This window comes from Lepidochelys olivacea, assembly GCF_965140295.1.
Source record: "Lepidochelys olivacea isolate rLepOli2 genome assembly, chromosome: 4".
NCBI classification, from domain to species: domain Eukaryota; kingdom Metazoa; phylum Chordata; order Testudines; family Cheloniidae; genus Lepidochelys; species Lepidochelys olivacea.
The window spans coordinates 109,876,267-109,896,792 of NC_140414.1; the positions used below are offsets into that span (position 1 = coordinate 109,876,267).

The 20,526-nt window shown below is 40.4% G+C and overlaps 1 protein-coding gene across 5 annotated transcripts in view; it reads right to left on the reverse strand.

Moving 5' to 3' along the window:
* Nucleotides 1-20,526, reverse strand: part of PCDH7 (protocadherin 7) — a 395,898-nt gene that overhangs the window by 102,501 nt on the left and 272,871 nt on the right. The window lies entirely within an intron of this gene.

The following is a 20,526-nucleotide window of genomic DNA, read 5'->3' on the forward strand; positions in this document are numbered from 1 at the left end:
CACAAAGGCCTGAGAGAAGAACAACTCTTGTCTCCAGAGAACTCACCTGCTACAATATTATTGATATTGCAGCACTGAGTAAGACTAGACTCACAGGAGAAGGTTCCATCAAGGGGGCAACTACACTTTATTTTCAAAAGAAAAAGTAGAGAATGAAGACAGTATCCATGGAGTTAGATTTGAAATTAGAACATCTTTCCTGAAAGAGCTTTCTAACATCCCTGTTGACCTGAATGAATGGCTCGTGAAATGACAATTCACCTGAATCCTTTACAGCATGTCACAGTTATCAGTGCTTATGTGCCTACACTGACCAGCACAGAAGAAAGCAAGGAGCAGTTCTATTCTGATCCGGACTTCATCCTCAGATCAACACCTGCATATGACAAGCTCACCCAGAAACCAGAGATCCTGCTTATATGTACATGATCTTCAGTTTGCATTTCTGGACAGGAGAATGCAATATGCCAGAAGAATAAAAGTAAATTACTACATATTAAGATATGTGGTGGTATCGCAGGGGGTGTTAAATTTCCTTATTTTTTTAAAAAAATCACATTAAAATATAAGTATAAACTTCAGAAATTCTGGTAAGGTTCCCTTCTTATATTTGCTTGTTAAAACCCAGTGCCTACTTGATTAGTAAACTGGGGGTAAGAATTAATCTTAAAACATGGATCCCTATTTGTAAACTGTAGTTTGGTGTTAAATCTCCAGTGAACATAGAGGATATTGCTGTTTACTGAGCTTCTAGTAAATACTGGAATCTAACTTTAAAAAAGGGATGAATTTGAATTCTATTTGTCTCAAGTACTTGAAGAAAAATTTGTTCCCATGGTGGAGTGCTAATTAAAGTTGAAGACCATAAAAATATTCTGCATCATATAAATAGTTGTGTTGATTTAATGTACATGGTTATAGAGGTTTCAGCAGGATATAATTGTAATTTGACTTTTCTACTTGGTTCAGAAGACTGCATGTTTTAAACACAGGATGGTTTGAAAAAGAATATAGAATAGAGGAAATTGAATAGTTAGATTATACTGAACATGGATGTTAGACAATCTCATTTAAAAAAGAAATGGGCTAGATAGATCAATATTTAAAATTCCAATATCACTTACTAATAACCCATCATTGCTTCAGCTGGAATTCATCTACTGACATCCAGAATTCTAAACTTAGCAGATATTTGAACTGTCCCCTTTTAATTTAGTCATGTTTTCTTTCTTCTATAAACCCATGGCTTTGTTCTGAATCTTACATCATGCATTCAGTTGTCTTTTCTCTGTACCAACGTCTTCAAAATTCTCAGGAAATACTCTGTCCTCTTGCATTGACGTATGTAGAAGATACTTTGTTAAGACAACCTTCTGATTTAATGGTTTTGCTATGGCCTTTGGCTGAGGAGCTCAGCGTGCAGTTGGCTACATGCATTTCCTTTGCCAAAGTGCAGCAATGCCTTTGCTCGATGTATTAAGCACTCTGACATTTTTTAAAGTGTAGATGTGGTGCTTTACCCTTCTGAACGTACAGTATGTACAACCAATATCAACTGTTACTATGAAAAGCTTGAGGCTTCTGACCACTTTTGTTGAATTCACCTTTCATTCCACATAAAGTAAATGAGTTGGAATTAACAGGTCTGTCCTTGCATAAGCGAACATGAAGTCTGACAAAGTAATTCCCTGATAATCACAGCAAATTAGACTCTTAGTGTACTGGCATGGAAATATTCTTACTGGCATCAAGCCTGAGGACTAGTCATAAATCCTTTATTGTAAAATAGTGAGTGCTATTAGTTACATTCATTAGGAATTTTTTTTATCTTAACTAAGGTGAACTATAATGTGGTAATCTTTCCTGATTTAGGGCCCCAGTTGCCTAGAAATTATGTGCATTTGTGGATGCTAAAAAAAGAGTAAATATATTTGTAGGAGATATGTTTATGTTATCACAATTGGAGCATAACACCTGCATCATTTTAAGAAATCTCAGGGAGCAGTGCATGGAGAGGAGCATGTGCCCACACCCACACCCGCACCCACACACTGAGCATACCTGAAGAAAACACATATGTTTTGCATTTTACTCTGAAGTATATAACAAAAAGCACATTTTCTTCACTATCTTATGTGAGTCAAAAGGAAACATCATCCAAAAAGTGACAAGTTACCCGTGCAACAGCCTGAACTTACACCAGCCCCAAAAATACAGAAAGCAATAAAATCTGAAAAAAAGGGCCCCCAAGAAACTAGACAGGAAAAAAAGAGCTAAGCAACCCAATAGTGCTGCAAATAGAAGCTAACATTACAGTGTTTTGCACATGGGTCTTGAAGCTGTCAATCTCACACTAGGGTGTGATGACAATGAATCGACTCAACTGCTGGAGGAGCAAGGATTAGATAAAGAGACAGGCGTGCCAAGTGAATATTACTACTGTGTGCATGTTCCAGTGAGTTTTGGAATTGTGCAACTGTTCTTAGATGGAGTCACTCAGTGTATCTGTATGTACGTGTAAGAGGATAGTCACTCTACTTGTGTAGATCTGTTAAGATTGTAGATATAAAGCAGCAATGAAAGCTGTTAACAGATCTGTGTAAAGGAATTTGTAACAAAAGGTCCAAATGAACATTAATTCTTTTATGAACATCTCATCATTTCCAATGAATGCTAAATAACATTAAAGCTGTGTTGACACCTCTCAACAGGAAGCACCAGAGATCAGAAAAAAATTATGCTATATTATAGTAGCACGAAATTCCCCTCCACTATATACAAATCCAGGATTTTTTCAAATATTTGCAATTGTTTCTATTATCTATAGTGAAAAACTGAATTCTATTGAAAGGTATTTTATTTACAACAAACAATGCTGGCGGGGATACTCTGTTTTACAGCGGGTATTAATAATCTTACTTTCAGGAGTTTATTTGAAAAGGGAAACTAATTTTAAATTCTTGCAGAAATATCTGTAACAAAATGAAGACAATTGTTTAGTATTTCAATTCACCATTTTTCATGCCTTTTTTCCAATACAGCTCATGTACTCAAGTGGCAAAATTAAGTATGGATTCAGTTTTCCAGGTATTAGAATATTTGCTACCTTTGTACTGCAACAGTCGGCAAACATTCAAAGAGATTTTAATCTCTCTCATAAAACACTGAAAGGCTTTCTTTGGTCTTTGTAATCAAAGTTATTTTATGAAGTAAGTGTTGAAAAGGTGGGAAGTGATGATTACGGAAACAATTTATACAGGCTTGGGGGTAGGAAATATTTGAGTCAGTTGCACATTGACCTTGGCACATGGGCAAATAATTATATCCAAAGGCATAGAGAACTTAACATATATTTCTGATTACTGATTTATACTATAATAGCACCTACTAACCCTAAACAAGACTGAGGTCAGATTGTACAATCCCTAGCACACACAATGAGAGCCAGTCAAAAGGAAATAGGAGAAACACAGGCATGAAAAGGTAAAGGGACTTACCTAAGATCACACAGCACAGCCAGGAAGAGAACTGAAGTCTCCTGACTCCGAGTCCACTGCCTGATCCCCAAGACCCCACTGCCTCCTATAGATTAGTACTATAATATGTTTGTCTTTTTTACACTGAGAATTAATTTTATTAGTGACCACAAACTGCAAAAACACACAAAATGACTTCATAATTCAAGGTTACCCATTTTATCATCTCCAGAAAAGGAGAAACCTGTCTAGAGAGGAAGCTCACTGCCTCATGGTATTTTATCGAATAAGAAGAGACCTAGCAGCCCAAGTACTTCATCAATGTGTATGCACTTTTCCTTCTTCAATTTAAGTTTCATACTGCACCATTACAAAAGGCTGGAAATCCAGAGATTTGATTATCTTCAAGTTAGAGTATTAACCCTGTGGACACTGGTAAGCATATCCAAAGATTCTAAAAAGCTTTTACCTTCATCCTACCAACACAATAGTACAGACAGAGGGCCAGATTTCTAAAGGTACTGAAGTGTCTAAGGATGCAAATAGGCACCCAGTGAGATTTTCAGAAGTACTTCGATGCTTAACCACCATTGATTTGAATGGGAGTTTTAGGATTTTTTTCCTTCAAAATTGCCCAGTCACTGAACTCCCATTGATATCTATGAGAGATAAGCACCTAGTGAAGTTTCTGAAAGCACTTAAGTGCTTATCTGCATCCTTCAGTCCCTAAACACCTTTGAAAATCTGGCTAATCAAGAGAGCATCATTTGCAGTATGTCCTCAACACCATAATTAATATGCAAACTCTCTTGTGTCACACTTGGCCAAGACGACTAGCTGACTTACTTTGACCCAAAAGCAAAGAATAGCAGCTCACTAATAGGTCATAAACCCCCTATACAATTGTACAATCACCATTTTCAGTGTAGTCACATACTAAGCGTACTACATAACCTGCAATTAACTAACAACAACAATGCCAGAAATATGCATCTAAGATAAAAGAGGATGAAGAGACAGAAGATAAAAGGCAACCATGTTATTAGGAACCCTGAGCAATCCTTGCCCGTATCAGTACAGTTTACCAAAAGGAGAAAGTCAGATTGGAACGGGAAACAAATTTTATTGTCAAGAGGGTAAAGGACAGATTGTGGTGGTGGCTGGCTAGTTTTGAAGGATGAGTGAAGGGCACACATACCAGAGTTTAACAGGTCATTGCTCTTTTCAATGCACTAAAAATTGCATAAAAGTTTTTTCGGGAATTAGTGATGAAAACAGTTTCTATAAAATATTCTGAGGAATGTCTTTAGTTGTCATTTCACATACAATACAGTAATAGTAACTGTCCAATTACAGCAGCAAATTTTCATATTTGAAAAAAGGTCTTTAGTCTCAGTATGTCACTGAGAGTCCACTTCCAGGAATAGTTCATTAATTTGCAACTACTAAAGCGATCAAGATATAAAGTTCTGTTCTCAATTACACCATTGTAACTTCAGAGTCATGCCAGTAAAATCAATGGAGTTAGTCTTGAGTTACACTAGAGTAAATGAGACCAGAACCTGGATTTTAGTATGCACACGAATATCCAGGTATATTTTTTCTCTCTCCCCCTATCCATAGGCACAGCCATCATGCAAAGTGAGAAGTCTCCAACCCCCACTAAAAGGAATGAGGGCTGTCTTCCCCAGTCTCCCAAAACACAGACAAAACGGCACTGGTTTTCCCCCCATTGAAATGTGGGTATATTGTCTGCTGTTGCTATTTATCAGACATGCTTTAGGAGAGGGGGAATCTATTCATCCCCTGACATGTGCATAACTTCTATTAACATTAATAGTAGCGTCCTCATGCCAAGAGAAGAATAGATCCTTTTATCTTAGTATGGGTGTAGTCAGCTTTGTAATGTCAAAAGTAGACAGCTGTTATTTTAATTAATCACCTTCTGATTAACAAGAACAGACATTACAAGCAGTCTCCATCTCCTGTCTCACATCATCATCTAGAGACAAGAGAGAGAAAAGAAAAGAAACAAGGAAAATAACCTGCACTTCCTTTAAAAAGCAAAAGCTGTAAGACTCCTCAAGAATTCAGAATGCAGAGGCCTACACAGCTGATTGGATCATCAGTGCCCCATATGTATGTGTTGCTCTGTTGATCAGGAAAACTAGAGTCTGACTGCAGAGGGAACACAGCCTGGATGCACGATTACCTTTTTGATTAATTTTCCCATTCCCATTGTTTCTTTTTGTCCCCCTGTTGAGCCACAACTCTCTCTCTCTTTCACACACACATACACACACAATCTCTATTCCATGAATGGAAGGGCAGTTGCTTTGCCTTTTTTTGGTGGGGAGGCAGGGGGTACTAGATATTTGTTTATTCGTGTTCAAACATATTTTAGTTAAAAGTGACAAGTCATATAAGGCTACATCATAACTTTTAAAATATCATAAAATTTAAGCTTGACGTGTCTGTTTCTTAAACATGACTGAGCATACTGATCACATAGAAAAGACACAAAAACACAAACAGATTATTTGATTTTTTTGGGGGGTGGGGGCTACTTATAGTACACCAAGCGAACGTGAGCTAAAGTGGTGACATATTTTGGGGCTTTTATCCATGTTTAAAACTTACTTATTTCCAAGTTAATAGTTGCTTTAACTGACATAATATTCTCTCTCTGTGTGCCTTTGGATTCTCCACAATAAGGGCTTGTTGTACAGCCTACAGCACTCAAGAGACAGTGGTTTGATTTTCACTTGTCAGTTTGGAAATTGCAACCACAGTAATTAGTAGTGACTGGATTTCGACATGCTAAACAAGGAGCATGCTCCTTAAATTGCTCCAAGTCAGAGAAGTCTGAGTGAAGAAAAATAATACTGAAACACTAACTCCAATCCTTTTTTTAAATCCTGCTCATGAGGAAGGTATAAGCATCACTAATCTTACCACTGTAGAGGTTAGTATTATTTGTATTAAAGTAGCACCTAGAGGCTCAAGCCAAGAGTGGGGTTCCATTGTGCTAAATGCTGTACATAGAAAACAAGAGACAGCTCTGTCTACAATCTCCAGTATTACTACCAGCGGCAGAGCTCCACTGGTGGAGAATTTCAGGCACACATTTTGCAAGCACAGGCTTTTGACAAAATGGATGTGCAAGGATTTGTCCTGCAAATCAGTAAGGAGTTTTCCCCCTGGACACCAAGTAACTTGGAAGATCTATACTGCCTGCAAATCCCTATGGAGTCTCTGTTGCACAGCATGGGATCCAGGGCCCTGTGAACTTCCCGAGCTCCGTAACACAGGACTTTCTAATAGCCCTAAATTGACATGACTCCCCTGCCCATGGTTGCCCCTGGGACCCCTCTCAAGAAGGTGCTGACCAGCACAGAGGAGACTCCTCACACCTGCTAATAATGCAGTCCTAGACTACACCTTCTGGAAATGGCCAGGGGCAGAGAGTCCCCAGCATTATCATATCAAGGATTTGGGGGTGGGGATGGGGGAAGAGGGTGAATGGTCCTGCAGAGACCTATATTTTCAGAAGTCATCATTAAATTTTCATTTTTGGAAGTGCTCAAATTGAAATATCTTAAAAGCAGTCTGATTTTTAAAGGGCAGGTCCTCAGTGCTTCCTGAATGTTGGGTTCCTTTAGTTGGGCACCCAAAGACATTAGTTACTTTTGAAAATTTAGGCTGTGTCCTTTTGAACAGATATTTAGCATTCTTACAACCAAGTCAGCCAAAAAAAATTAATCTGGTTTCTACACTGAGAAAACCCTGAAAAACTGGTGTCCTATGGACTCATGCAATATTGAAGTCAGAATTTTTTTTTTGCTGAATAGGCCCCTGAGCCAGAGAAGCCTGTGTAAGAAGCTAGGGCTGGATTCTTGAATTAAGCTGCATATTTTAATTAAAATTTACTCTAAAGAAATGGAAAAAAACAAACCACAAGAAAGTTCTCCATTGCAACATACAACCCCTCCTTCTACACACCTCAGGACTGCAAGGGGCACTCCCAAGTGAGTGGGTGGGAATTCCATGCCAAACTCCAAACTCTGCTCAGTACAAGAGAAAAATGGAAGTCCTATGGAGGCCCACTGAAGTCTGCCTGCATATTATAAATTGTAGGATTGGGTTCTACTAGTTTATATTGAACTAGGGGGACAAGGATATGGTCCTATTGTATTTTGAACATCCACTACTTTTAAAAAAAATGACAACCACTATGACAATCCCATGTATTCTCACATGCTGTGTCAGAAATGCAGTAAGTACCTTTTTGTTTGTTTTAAGAATTCCAAATGTCAAAATAAAAGTAAGGATTTAGACTGAAATCATGTCTACACTACTGGCACTAAAGAGGCATATCTACCACACCATTGTCAAGCTGTATAGATGCAGACTACAGTGACTGAAGGGGTTTTCCTGTTGCCGGAGAAACTCCACCTCTAGGAGTGGAAAAACATTCTTCCATCAGCCTGGCTGTATCTACAGTGTGGGTTAGATTATACTAGCTACGATTCTCAGGAGTGTGGATTTTTCACCTCTAAGTTCCCTGGTTATGTTGACCTGAGTTCTAGTTTAGATCAGGCCTTAATATTTTTCAAAGTGACCAGTGATTCTGCCTCAGTTTTTGGATGTTCAACTTGACACAACTAAAGAAGGCCTCATTTTCAAAAAGTGCTGAGCATCCACACTCAAGACATCTTCAAAAGGGCTTGATTTTTAGAGTTGTGCACCCAAAAATTACTAATTACTTTTGAAAATTTGGCCATCATTCCTGCCATGAAGAGTTTATAATATATATTCAGTAAGAGACAATAAGTGAAGTTCAGAAATAGACAAAAAAGACAGACAAGGGTGGCAATAACAAGGTGATATAAATACGCAGAAAAGTATGTACATGTCTTACTGATTCCATTAAGTTTTGATTTTACTGCTGCAGGTGTTGTGTTATCTATGAGAACAAAAGAGGAGAAAAGGTGGCAACGCAGAAATTAATTTTTAGGGTAAATTTGAATATTGCGAAAGTAGGTGCTTGTCATACAGTTTATAGAAGAATGTTCCAAGCATAAAGGGCCACTTGAAAGAAGATATGAAGATACTTGTGAAAAGAAAAGAAAGTTATCATCAAGTGTGGCATCATTAGCAGAGGATTAGTGGCTTTATGGGGATGGTGCAAAAGAAGACCACATCAGAGAAGAGGACAGGAGTTACACAATAAAGACCTTTGAAAGGGACACAGTGGTCAGATCAGAGTTCTAATCCTTGTGGGGTTTTTTGTCTTTAATGTTACTGGAGGATAATAGTTGTTTTCAAGAAGATGACAAACTGTTCCACATTCATTTTAATGTCACTGCAATTTTTCCTTCGCTTAAAAAAAAAAGCATTGTTATTGAGAAGAAGGGAAAGTTAAGGGCTGAATCTGAGCCACAGGAGTGGTGGCTGCAAGGAATACTTAGATAATTACAGGATTTACATTAAAGAGAAGGGTGTGTCATACTGTGTGACAACTCTGCTGTGATATAGTTAGTATTACAGTATTACTTGATATGTAGGGCTAGGTTCACAAAGGGGTCTTAGGGCATTGCAATGGTCAGTGTTACTACACCTGACCTAACCACACAGTGAAATTCAGAAAGCCTGAGTCATAGAATCATAGAATAACTGGGTTGGAAGGAACCTCAGAAGGTCATCTAGTCCAACCCCCTGCTCAAAGCAGGACCAATTCACAACTAAATCATCCCAGCCACGGCTTTATCAAGCCTGGCCTTAAAAACATCATAGGAAGGAGATTCCACCATCTCCCTAGGTAACACATTCCAGTGTTTCACCACCCTCCCAGTGAAAAAGTTTTTCCTAATCTCCAACCTAAACCTCCCCCACTGCAACTTGAGACCATTACTCCTTGTTCTGTCATCTGCTACCACTGAGAACAGGCTAGATCCATCCTCTTTGGAACCTCCTTTCAGGTAGTTGAAAGCAGCTATCAAATCCCCCCTCATTCTTCTCTTCTGCAGACTAAACAATCCCAGTTCCTTCAGCCTCTCCTCATAAGTCATGTGTTCCAGTCCCCTAATCATTTTTGTTGCCCTCTGCTGGACACTTTCCAATTTTTTCATCTCCTTCTTGTAGTGTGGGGCCCAAAACTGGACACAGTACTCCAGATGAGGCCTCACCAATGTCAAATAGAGGGGAATGATCACGTCCCTCGATCTGCTGGCAATGCCCCTACTTATACAGCCCAAAATGCCACTGGCCTTTTTGGCAACAAGGGCACACTGTTGACTCATATCCAGCTTCTTGTCCACTGTCACCCCTAGGTCCTTTTCTGCAGAACTGCTGCCAAGCCATTCGGTCCCTAGTCTGTAGCGGTGCATGGGATTCTTCCATCCTAAGTGCAGGACCCTGCACTTGTCCTTGTTGAACCTCATCAGATTTATTTTGTCCCAGTCCTCTAATTTGTCTAGGTCCCTCTGTATCCTATCTCTACCTTCCAGTGTATCTACCTCTCCTCCCAGTTTAGTGTCATCTGCAAACTTGCTGAGGGTGCAATCCACGCCATCCTCCAGATCATTAATGAAGATATTGAACAAAACCAGCCCCAGGACCGATCCTTGGGGCACTCCGCTTGATACCGGCTGCCAACTAGACATGGAGCCATTGATCACTACCCATTGAGCCTGATGATCTAGCCAGTTTTCTATCCACCTTATAGTCCATTCATCCAGCCCATACTTCTTTAACTTGCTGGCAAGAATACTATGGGAGACCATGTCAAAAGCTTTGTCAAGTATGGAGGCTCCCTATACAATGCATGGAGGGAGTTAGGCACCTAAGACTGGGATTCACAAAACCCAGGAGGAGGACAAGCAGCTCCCTTATTACTACTGGACTCTCACTCATCCACTGAATATTTAATTATTTATACATAGTGGAACAGCTTCAACAAGAGAGATTGAGGAAAACCCGCATCAGTCTCACCTCAGAGGGGAAAAATCCCTTCTCAGAAGGCAGCAGGGGAAATTGAACTGGGGTCTACCCATTCCAGGTGATAGCTACTGGGCTAAAGGTTATAAGGGAGGTCCTCATTCTGCTCGACTCACACACATCAACTGTTTTGGACCCCCTCTGGTGAGATAGGAGTAGAATGCCTAGTTTTAGACTCCTGCTGGTTCTTAGGCAAGAGATAGACATCTGAGAACCTGCCTGAGGCAGCAGTGCACACGGCCACTGGAAGAAACTTAGGGGCCTTTTGGACCTTCATAGCAAAAATTTAGGCACTAGGAAATTTAAGCACCTCCAGAGTTGGGCAACCATTGAGTATGGGTTTTGTGAATGCCAGTGATGCTCAGTTGTGGGCCTTAAGTGCCCAACATGAAGTTAAGTGTGAATCTGACCCACACTTATAAACAATATTTTTAAACCCAATATTCCCAAACATTAAAAAATATGTATATATAGTATATACTAGTAAACTGTAGCTTGACCCTTAGTACCTGGAGCTAGGTACTCCTGTTAAATTGCATATACACAGCAGTGGTGGTTATTAAAAAGTACAGTAGCAAGGAAGTCATTAAAGTGTGAAATTACAGCAGCAGTAGCTAAAAATTCAGTACACACTTAGTCACAAAGGTGAGATGAACACCAGCAGGAAACCTACTACAAGAAGCTTTAGTTTTCTGGGGGGGAAATATCTGCATGTAATTCTACAATAAAGGGAATTCATACTTCATCTATTTAAATAATCTGTCAGATTTGCCATTAAGAAGTTGTGCAGTTCTGATCGTGTTCAGCCCTGTGCGCCACCAATTAGGTACACAGAAAAAAAGGGGGTGTTTCCCATACCTCCTATTTGCATGCTACCCCAAACCCACCTACAACAGCAATTTAACACGCATACTATTTGCATCCTGACTACCCATTACAGTTTATATGAAGAAAAATTCAACACCCAAACACCTTTAACCTCTGTTAGTCCTTAGCTGCATGGCACTGAATTTTAACCTATTAGATCTTGTGTTCCATCGCTCTAAGATCAATAGATATTTAATATTCATCAGTCTAAATAATGTCAGGGATAAGCACTATTCAGCCCCTGAGTTTGAGGCACTGGAACTAGTAGTAGTATTATAATATTGTTTGTTGTCTCTTTTTGCAACAGATAAAGTTCATTACTAATCAAATTAGCTTCTAAATTACTGATGCTAAGCCGTAAGTAACTGGAATAAAGTGAAATGTTCACAGATATTTTTCAATTGTTCTTTTTAATGTGCTAGCCACTTCGAATGGGAGGAAGTTATATAACTCAATAAACATTTTTGTTTTTTTTTCCCCTGTGGTTTCCTACTGGATGCCTGCAGTTACAGAACCTTGAGCTGTAATCCTGTCTGATCTTATGCATTAAGAACCAAGTATGGCTTGGTTAGCCCCATAGTGGAAGAGGTCCAAAGAAAGACTATGTGTTTCATGAAGTGGTGCTAGTGAGTCAGTAAGCGGCACTCTTCTCACTGAGTGATGACTGAGCAAGTGCCCCAACATGTTTCTAGCAATCGTAGATTGCTGCTGTAGGTTTCATATTTCTCATGTGGTGTAAAACCATGATGCTGACCAGTTGTGGGCATGAAAAATGTAAGAACACTTTCCAGAAGACCAAGTTTGTTAAAACCTGGTGTTCTGAAAAACTTCCAGTGGGTAATTTACATTCCACTCATTTAAAACTCCCTCGGCAGTTTTGCTTATGCTATATTCTCCACTTCATATCCTGCTGATTGTGATACACCAGCTAGCTTGCTGTCTCCTGCCCCCATAGCACATGAATACATCAGAGGGCAGAATCTAATCCACAGCTGGAAGTGCGTTTGTGTAGTATGAGAAGTACTTTGGGATCCTTCTGGCTGAAAGGTCGTGCTATATAAAAACCACTTGTTATCTTTTATAGTACTTGTTTAAAAAACAAGGTGGTCTAATGTTGTTACATCAGATCTTAGTCACATGCAGTGATAAAAGAAAGGATGCATTCCATTAAACTACTTATGGAAAGCAGCAGCACCTGTGACAAAGAACCAAGCTTCTGTCATCCTCTCTAATTAGCTGTTCTGGGAAGAAGCAGCTTTCAAAGTAAATTAAATCTACAAGAGGCTGTTCAAGCTTCAGATCCAACCACAGGGACAGTAATGCAGGTGACATAGGAATTTGCTCAATTTTCTGTACATCTGTTCAGCTTCCCACTGTTTCATGCCATGCTAGAATAAACAGTGTTCCATTTCTCTGCAGTAAAACTAGCATACAAAACTCAAATGATAAAATGCCTTTTACTGCAAAGTAGTACAGAATAAATTACACAGTATTTTTTTCAGAATAACTAAATCTTGTTCGATACCTGATGGTGTTGATCCTACTTATGGAATATTTACCTTCTGCTTCTGGAATTCCATATTTTAAGGAGTGCCTTGCTATTTTTCACTAACCCCCACTGCTTTGTACTGTACATGCGGTTTAAAAGAAATGGCAGGAATTAAGTGTTTCCCTTACCACATATCAAATACATTCGTACCTTATCAGTATGGATGTTTGGGTAGGCGGAGTTAAATAATAGTACTTACGTATAATTATGTTTCAAGGTAGATGTTAAAAAATACAAAAATCAAAATGATAGAAAATCCAGTATCTTTCCAAACAACTCTGTTTAAAAGGTATTCTAGCATTATTGTTTTCAAATAGGATAGGTTTAAATCATCTTCTCTCTTGTATATTTCACTTACATCAGTGGGCTAGACTGTGACACCCACACCCTCTCCTGTGCCCCAGCCTGCTGTCCTGAGCCCCCTCCTACACCCAAACTCCCTCCCAGAGCCCTCATTCCACATCCCCTCCCGGGCCCCATCCCCCTGCCGGCCCTGTGCCATCTGGACTATAAACCAACTTTCAATGAACATGAGAAATGCCAGTTTATAGGACTTTCCAGTTGGTGAACTGACGGATAAAACAGCTTTTACTGTATATAGGTTGAAGCACAGAAGGGAGTGCAGCCTCAACATCTCCCATGCAGATGGTTAGGAAAGGGCAGGGAACAGATCTCTTCCAACACACCAGCTAGTGTAACTTCACTGGCACAGCAGGAATTTGTGAAGGCCAACAGGGTTCAAAAAAGAACTACATAAATTCATGCAGGATAGGATATTAGCCAAGATGGGCAGGGATGGTGCCCCTAGCTTCTATTTGCCAGAAGCTGGGAACGAGAGACAGGGGATGGATCACTTGATGATTGTCTGTTCTGTTCATTCCTTCTGGTGCATCTGGTATTGGCCGCTGTTGGAAGACAGGATACTGGGCTAGATAGACCTCTGGTCTGACCCAGTCTGGCTGTTCTTATGTACACTGTCCTAGGCCTAGGGCTGGCCCAAGGTATGCTCCCAAAGAGCAGGGGGGATGTGGGAGGCAGGTCATGACTTTGACCTACTTCGTGGTCTGTTTCCAGAGCAGCACAACTACATGATGCTCCATGCCTAAGATAGATTGTAAAAATAACAATCTTGCCCCTGACAGTTGGCTGCTCTTATTTTATATTCTCTTTTGTAAGTATTGATCTACTACTAGTCCCTTAACAGCATTGTTTGACATAATTAAATTATGCAAGAGGTTTTCAACACATTTCAGGAAACAAAACTCAAAAATAACAGGAAAAGGTTTGCAGAAGAAACTGGAATGGTTAAAAGGATGAATTTCCGAAGACATGAATTAGCCTGACCTGCCTATTGTCCTCCTATAGTTAAGTCCTGGAATGAACCTTATTTCACAAAATACATGAACACACATAACATTGCTACTTTTTATCCTCTAGACAATAGAACGAGTCTATTTACTAGATCAGTGGTTCCCAAACTTGTTCCGCCGCTTGTGTGGGGAAAGACCCTGGTGGGCCGGGCTGGTTTGTTTACCTGCTGCGTCTGCAGGTTCAGCCGATCACGGCTTCCAGTGGCAGCGGTTCACTGCTCCAGGCCAATGGGAGCTTTGGGAAGGGTGGCCAGCACATCCCTCGTCCCGCGCCACTTCCAGCACTATGTGCTTCCTGCCTACACTATACAAGGCTTTCACATTATAACCTAAATTCCTTCATTGACAGGGTTGCTGGTGTAGTGGATGGGGAGAAACTGTAGATGTGATAGATCTGGATTTAAGTAAGGCTGTTGACAGTCTCACATACCATTCTCTTAATGAAGCTAAAGAACTGTGGCCTAGATTAAATTATTATCAGGTGGGGTGCACAACTGCTTGATAGACCGTACTCAAAAAGCATTTATCAATGGTTTGCTGTCAAACTGTGTGTGTGTGTGTGTTGGGTGGGGGGGAGAGCAGGAGGGAGATGTATTCAGTGGGGTACTGCAGGTGTCTGTCTTGTGTCCCATACTATTCAATATTTTCACTAATGTCTTGGATAATGAAGTGGAGAGTATGCTTATAAAATTTGCAGACAACACCGAGCTGGGAGGGGTTGCAAGCACCTTGGGAGATAGGATTAGCATTCAAACTGTCCTTGAGAAATTGGAGAACTGGTCTGAAATCAGCAAAATGATATTCAGTAAAGACAGATGCAAAGAATTACACGTAGGCAGGAAAAATCAAATACACAATTACAAAATGGGAAATAAGTTGCTAGGCAGTAGTACTTCTGAAAAGAATCTGGGGGTTATAATTGCTCACAATTTGAATGAGAGTCACCATAATGCAGTTGCAAAAAAGGTTAATATTCTGGGGTATATTAACAGGAATGGTGTATGTAGACACAGGAGATAATTGTTTCATTTTACTCGGCTCTGGTGAGCTGCAGTAGTGTGTCAAATCTGGGGCAGCACACTTCAAAAAAAGATATGGATAAATTGGAGAGAGTACAGAGCATAGATTTTAAAGATCTAGAAAACATTACCTATTAGGAAAGGTTAAAAAAACCACATAAAACGAAAAAACCTTATGCTTAGTTCTGAGAAAAGATGACTGAAGAGGGAACCAGTAACAGCCTTCAGACAAAGGACCTTATAAATTATTCTCTATTCCTATTGAAGGTAAATCAAGTAGTAATCAGCTTAATCTGCAGCAAGGAAGATTTAGGTTAGATATTAGGAAAAAAGATTTCAAACTACAAGTATATTTAAGCACTGGAATAAGTTTTCACGGGAGATTGTGGAATCCCCATCACTGGAGGTTTGTAAGAACAGATTAGACAAACTGTCAGGGATGTATGTTTATGTATACTTGGCCCTTCCTAAGTTCAGGGGACTGGATGAGATGACCTCTCAAGATCCCCTCCAGCCCTAAATTTCTGCAATTTTATAAACATATTTAATACCCTCTCTTCAGAAAAAGCTTTGCTTTTTATAACAATATCACATTGTGATGTCAAAGAATGAATTCCATTAAACTTTCCCTAGCCAGATTAATTTGCAACACAAAAGTAGACTTCTAGTGGTTATGTTAGCGTCTGTTTCTTCTGTAAGTGTGAAACTGACACATCATACTTTTATATCGTCTTACTGAAAAAAATTCACTGTCAATTTGTTAGCACATTCACACATGATAAAAATTGAATAAGTGCACAATATATTTTAGCACTTAAATTGCTTTTAATTCAATACCTATTGTAGTTTTACAGAACAGATACCACAGGATCTCATTTGAAAATTCATGTTATCAAAAGCATAATTTGGTTATATACAGTAAATATAGTTGGAGAGTTATTTTCTTCATGCAACAAAGACAAAACTGAAAGATTTCAACCAATCCTGCAAGGCCACATGAATAAAAAGCTGCTGCAAACAGAAAGTGTATCTAGGTGAAGCTGAATGGCTAATCGGTACTGGCTACAGCACACAGTTATGAATGCACATTTGTTGTTCAAAGCAATAATGCTATCATGGAATATTCATGGATACTTACAATCACTACAATTATCAAATTTTGATGTAATCTGAATACTAACTTGCTCAACATCAGTATTTTTTTCATATTTAAGTATCTTCAAAGTACTAGTCTAGGAAGAAATAACTAATCTTTTCTATCTAACTGCAAGGCACATATATAATGGTTCCAGAAGGATTAACATGTAAACACTTTTTCCTTCCTTTTTACTGTGCAAACAAAGCTACCCCAAAATATATTTCATTAACAAACACCTTCAAGGCATAGGGCCAACTCTATTTCTGATTTAACTCCACTGACATCAAAAGATTTACACCAGAGATTATTTTGGCTCACAGTGTCTGCCACTGGCATTGTTTTCCAGTGGGAATTAAATTCCCTGAACTCTGGATAGAAATGTAACAGTAGTGCAACATATGTGAAATCAGGTCATTTGACATTTACCTGCATTTTGTATTACAATTGTTTAGGAGATCATCTGAAAAACAGCAATTCTCAGAAACATTAATGAAGTAATGTTTGCTACATAATGTGAATATACATGATGACTATACTAAAATTTAACTTTTCTCCTCATGCATTTATATTAGCTATTTTTATCATTGCCAGTTTAAAGTTTCTGTTTTCCTGTTTATTGTTTTGTGAAGCATCTGGGTACATGCAAATGTGCAAAAAGGCAAAAATAATTTCAACACCACTATCTTTAGATCTAAATAAATTTGCACACACATGCACATTTTAGGAAGAATGTGTGTTTTAGGAATATTATTATTTCCAAACAGCAGTTGTTCATATTTTGGCATCACCAGAGTACTAGAGCTGGAGGGAGGGGAAGATTCTGATTAAATTAGAAATGACAATTTTAAGTATAAATGAATATTCTGCGACAGCATTACTGCTTTGAACAACAAGGGCACGTTCAACATTTCATACGTCCATGAATAGGAGAACCTGTCCATTGTTGTAGGTGCTCCTTAATACCTTTTAGAAATACCAAATAGACCATACCAGGAAACTCCCTTAACCCAACAATTAATATAAACCTTATCCCCAGGGAAAAAACCATATAACTGATTTTCATGATCTCCCACCACAGTCCTCTCAGTCTATCTCCTCCAATTCAGGACAGCCTAGGTTTCTTTTAGCATGTACTGAAGGTTGCTAGAGCAGGACTATTTTGCACCAAGGTAGGGAGTGAGTTTCAAAGTTCTGGGACTCTCATGGAGAACATCACACCAGCTACCTTTCTCTCTTATATGAATGGGGTTAAAGCTCAGCCGCCCTGCTGATCTCAGGTGTGACACTATGGCAGGACACAGACAGCCTAGCAGCTAAGTAGAAAGCATACTGCAATAGTCTAATCTGGAGGTGACAAAGGGTCAAATGACATTTGAAAGGTCTGCACGCGCGTGCACACACACACAATGGCAGGACAGATCCATGCACATGAATGATGGTAAGACTGCCTCCTACCCCTATTATTCCACCATATTCTCTCTCTCTCTCTTTTTCTTTTTTTTTTTAAATTCCAGGATATTTTTTCTTAATTTTTAAGTCTTTGTTTCACAAAAACAAAATTTGTATTCTTATTTTCCACTCTGAAGCAAATGTCCATCACACCCTGGGTTTGAAAAACAGAGTCACACATATTAAAGGGTGTGACAAAGCTCTGTCTCTGTCTCCGTGGGTCCCATGTCTCCTGGTGGATTTCGCTAGCCTCAGAGGCTCACTGTGACCCTCCACGTAACACTTCTCCCTCTAGAGACAAGGGTCACAGTCTACTGAGCCATTTTCATCATAAGCTAGTGAGGAGGTGAGGAGAACCTAGCCTCCCTTGTAGAGTCTCTGTTGTCTCCCAGTCTCAGTGATTAATCAGAGGGGGGCAAAGGGAGGAGCCCGGGCCCTCCCTCTACTCCGGGCTCCAGCCCAGGGACCCTAATAGTATCAGCTATGGTAGCTGACCTATTAGAAACAGCATACGTATAATTCCCTGGGCTACTTCCCCACAGCAGCCCCCACCTCCTCAAGCTCCACTTCACCCTTATCTCAGGGCCTCCTTCCTTGTGCCTGATATGGTGTGTACTGCTCGGTCTCTCCAACCGCGCAACTTCCTCCCACAGCTCCTGACATCCGCCCCCACCTGACTAACTGGGAGGCTTTTAACTAGTTTCAGCCAGACCCCGATTGGCTTCAAGTGTCCCAGTCAACCTAGCATGATGACAGGTTTCAGAGTAACAGCCGTGTTAGTCTGTATTCGCAAAAAGAAAAGGAGTACTTGTGGCACCTTAGAGACTAACCAATTTATTTGAGCATAAGCTTTCGTGAGTGAAGATCTTCTACACTTTCCACAGTATGCATCCGATGAAGTGAGCTGTAGCTCATGAAAGCTTATGCTCAAATAAATTGGTTAGTCTCTACGGTGCCACAAGTACTTCTTTTCTTTTTGCCAGTCAACCTAGTGTTCTCCCTGCCTTTTGGAAAGTTCTTAATTGGCCCCAGATGTCTTAATTGACCTGGAGCAGCTGCCCTTTAACTTATCCTGGTACCAAGGATATATTTAGCCCGGAGATAATATATCTATCTCCCACTACTTTTCTATAGCCATCTGGCTTTGCTCTTTCACATATCCCCCGCCTCTGCTCAACACCAGAGTTGGCCAACTTGGGACGCCAGGCAGTATGCTTGTGACAGACCATCAGCGTTGCTATGGTGGCATCCTACCCTGTGCCGTATGCTGAACTGGAATTTTTGGAGGTATAAGAACCACCTGGTGACCCTTGCATTCTTTTCCTTATTCCACTGCATCCACTGGAGGGGTGCATGGTCCGTCACAAGAGTAAATCGCCAGCCTAAGAGGTAATAACACAGTGTCTCCATAGCCCATTTCACAACAAGGCATTCTCTCTCGACTACTGCGTATTTCTGTTCTCTTGGGAGAAGCTTTCTGCTTAGGTAGAGGATTGGGTGTTCCTCTTCTCCCACCATGTGCAACAGAACCGCCCCCATCCCCACTTCAGAAGTGTCTATTTGTAAAATAAATTCCTTGTTAAAGTCCAGGGCTATAAGTATGGGGTCATTACAGAGGGCCGTCTGAAGGTCTGTGAATGCCCCCTCTGCTGCGTCGGTCCACTTTACCATGTCTGGCCCTCGGGCCTTCACCTGGTCTGTTAGGGGACTTGCCCGAGTGGCGAAGTGGGGAATAAGAAGTCGGTAGTAGCCTACCACGCCTAGGAACATGCGTACCTGCTCCTTTTGGGTCGGCCGAGGCCAGTTTTGAATTGCCTCTAGCTTATTCGTTTGGGGCTTCACTGTGCCCCTTCCCACAATATATCCCAGGTACCTAGCCTCTGCTAGCCCTATGGCGCATTTAGTGGGATTAGCAGTGAGGCCAGCCCGCCTTAAGGTGCGCATTACTGCCTCAACTTTCTCCGAGTGGGTTCCCCAGTCTGGCATATAGATGATGGCATCATCTAGGTATGCGGCTGCACCCAATTAGTATGGGGGCGCAGCAGCTTATCCATGAGGCCCTGGAATGTGTCTGGGGCCCCATGTAGACCAAAAGGGAGGACAGTGTACTGGAATAGCCCATCCAGGGTGGAGAACGCAGTCTTTTCTTTAGCTTCTTTGGTCAGAGGAATCTGCCAGTACCCTTTTGTCAGATTCAGTGTAGTCAGGAATCGGGCACTACCCAGTCAGTCAACCAGTTCGTCGATGCGTGGTATGGGGTATGCATCAAAGTGGGATATTTCATTCAGTCGGCGAAAGTCATTACAGAATCTCTTGGTACTGTCAGGTTTTGGCACTGGAACAATTAGACTGGACCACTGACTGTAAGATTCTTCAATAACCCCTAATTCTAACATTTTCTTTACTTCGGCCTTGATTTCTTCTCTTTTGGCTGCTGGGATTCGGTAGGGTCTCAATGTTACCTTGGCTCTGGGGATCATGCAGATATGGTGATAGGTCTCAGTTTTGTAAAGAACACATCTCGGTTGCGATTAATCATGTCAGCTGCCTCGATCTTTTGGATCGGTGTCAAGTCGGATGATATCCTCACTTGCTCGTGTAAGTTATCCTCCTGGGGAAGGGTCTCCTGTGTGACTAAGCATGCCTCTCGATCGTGCCA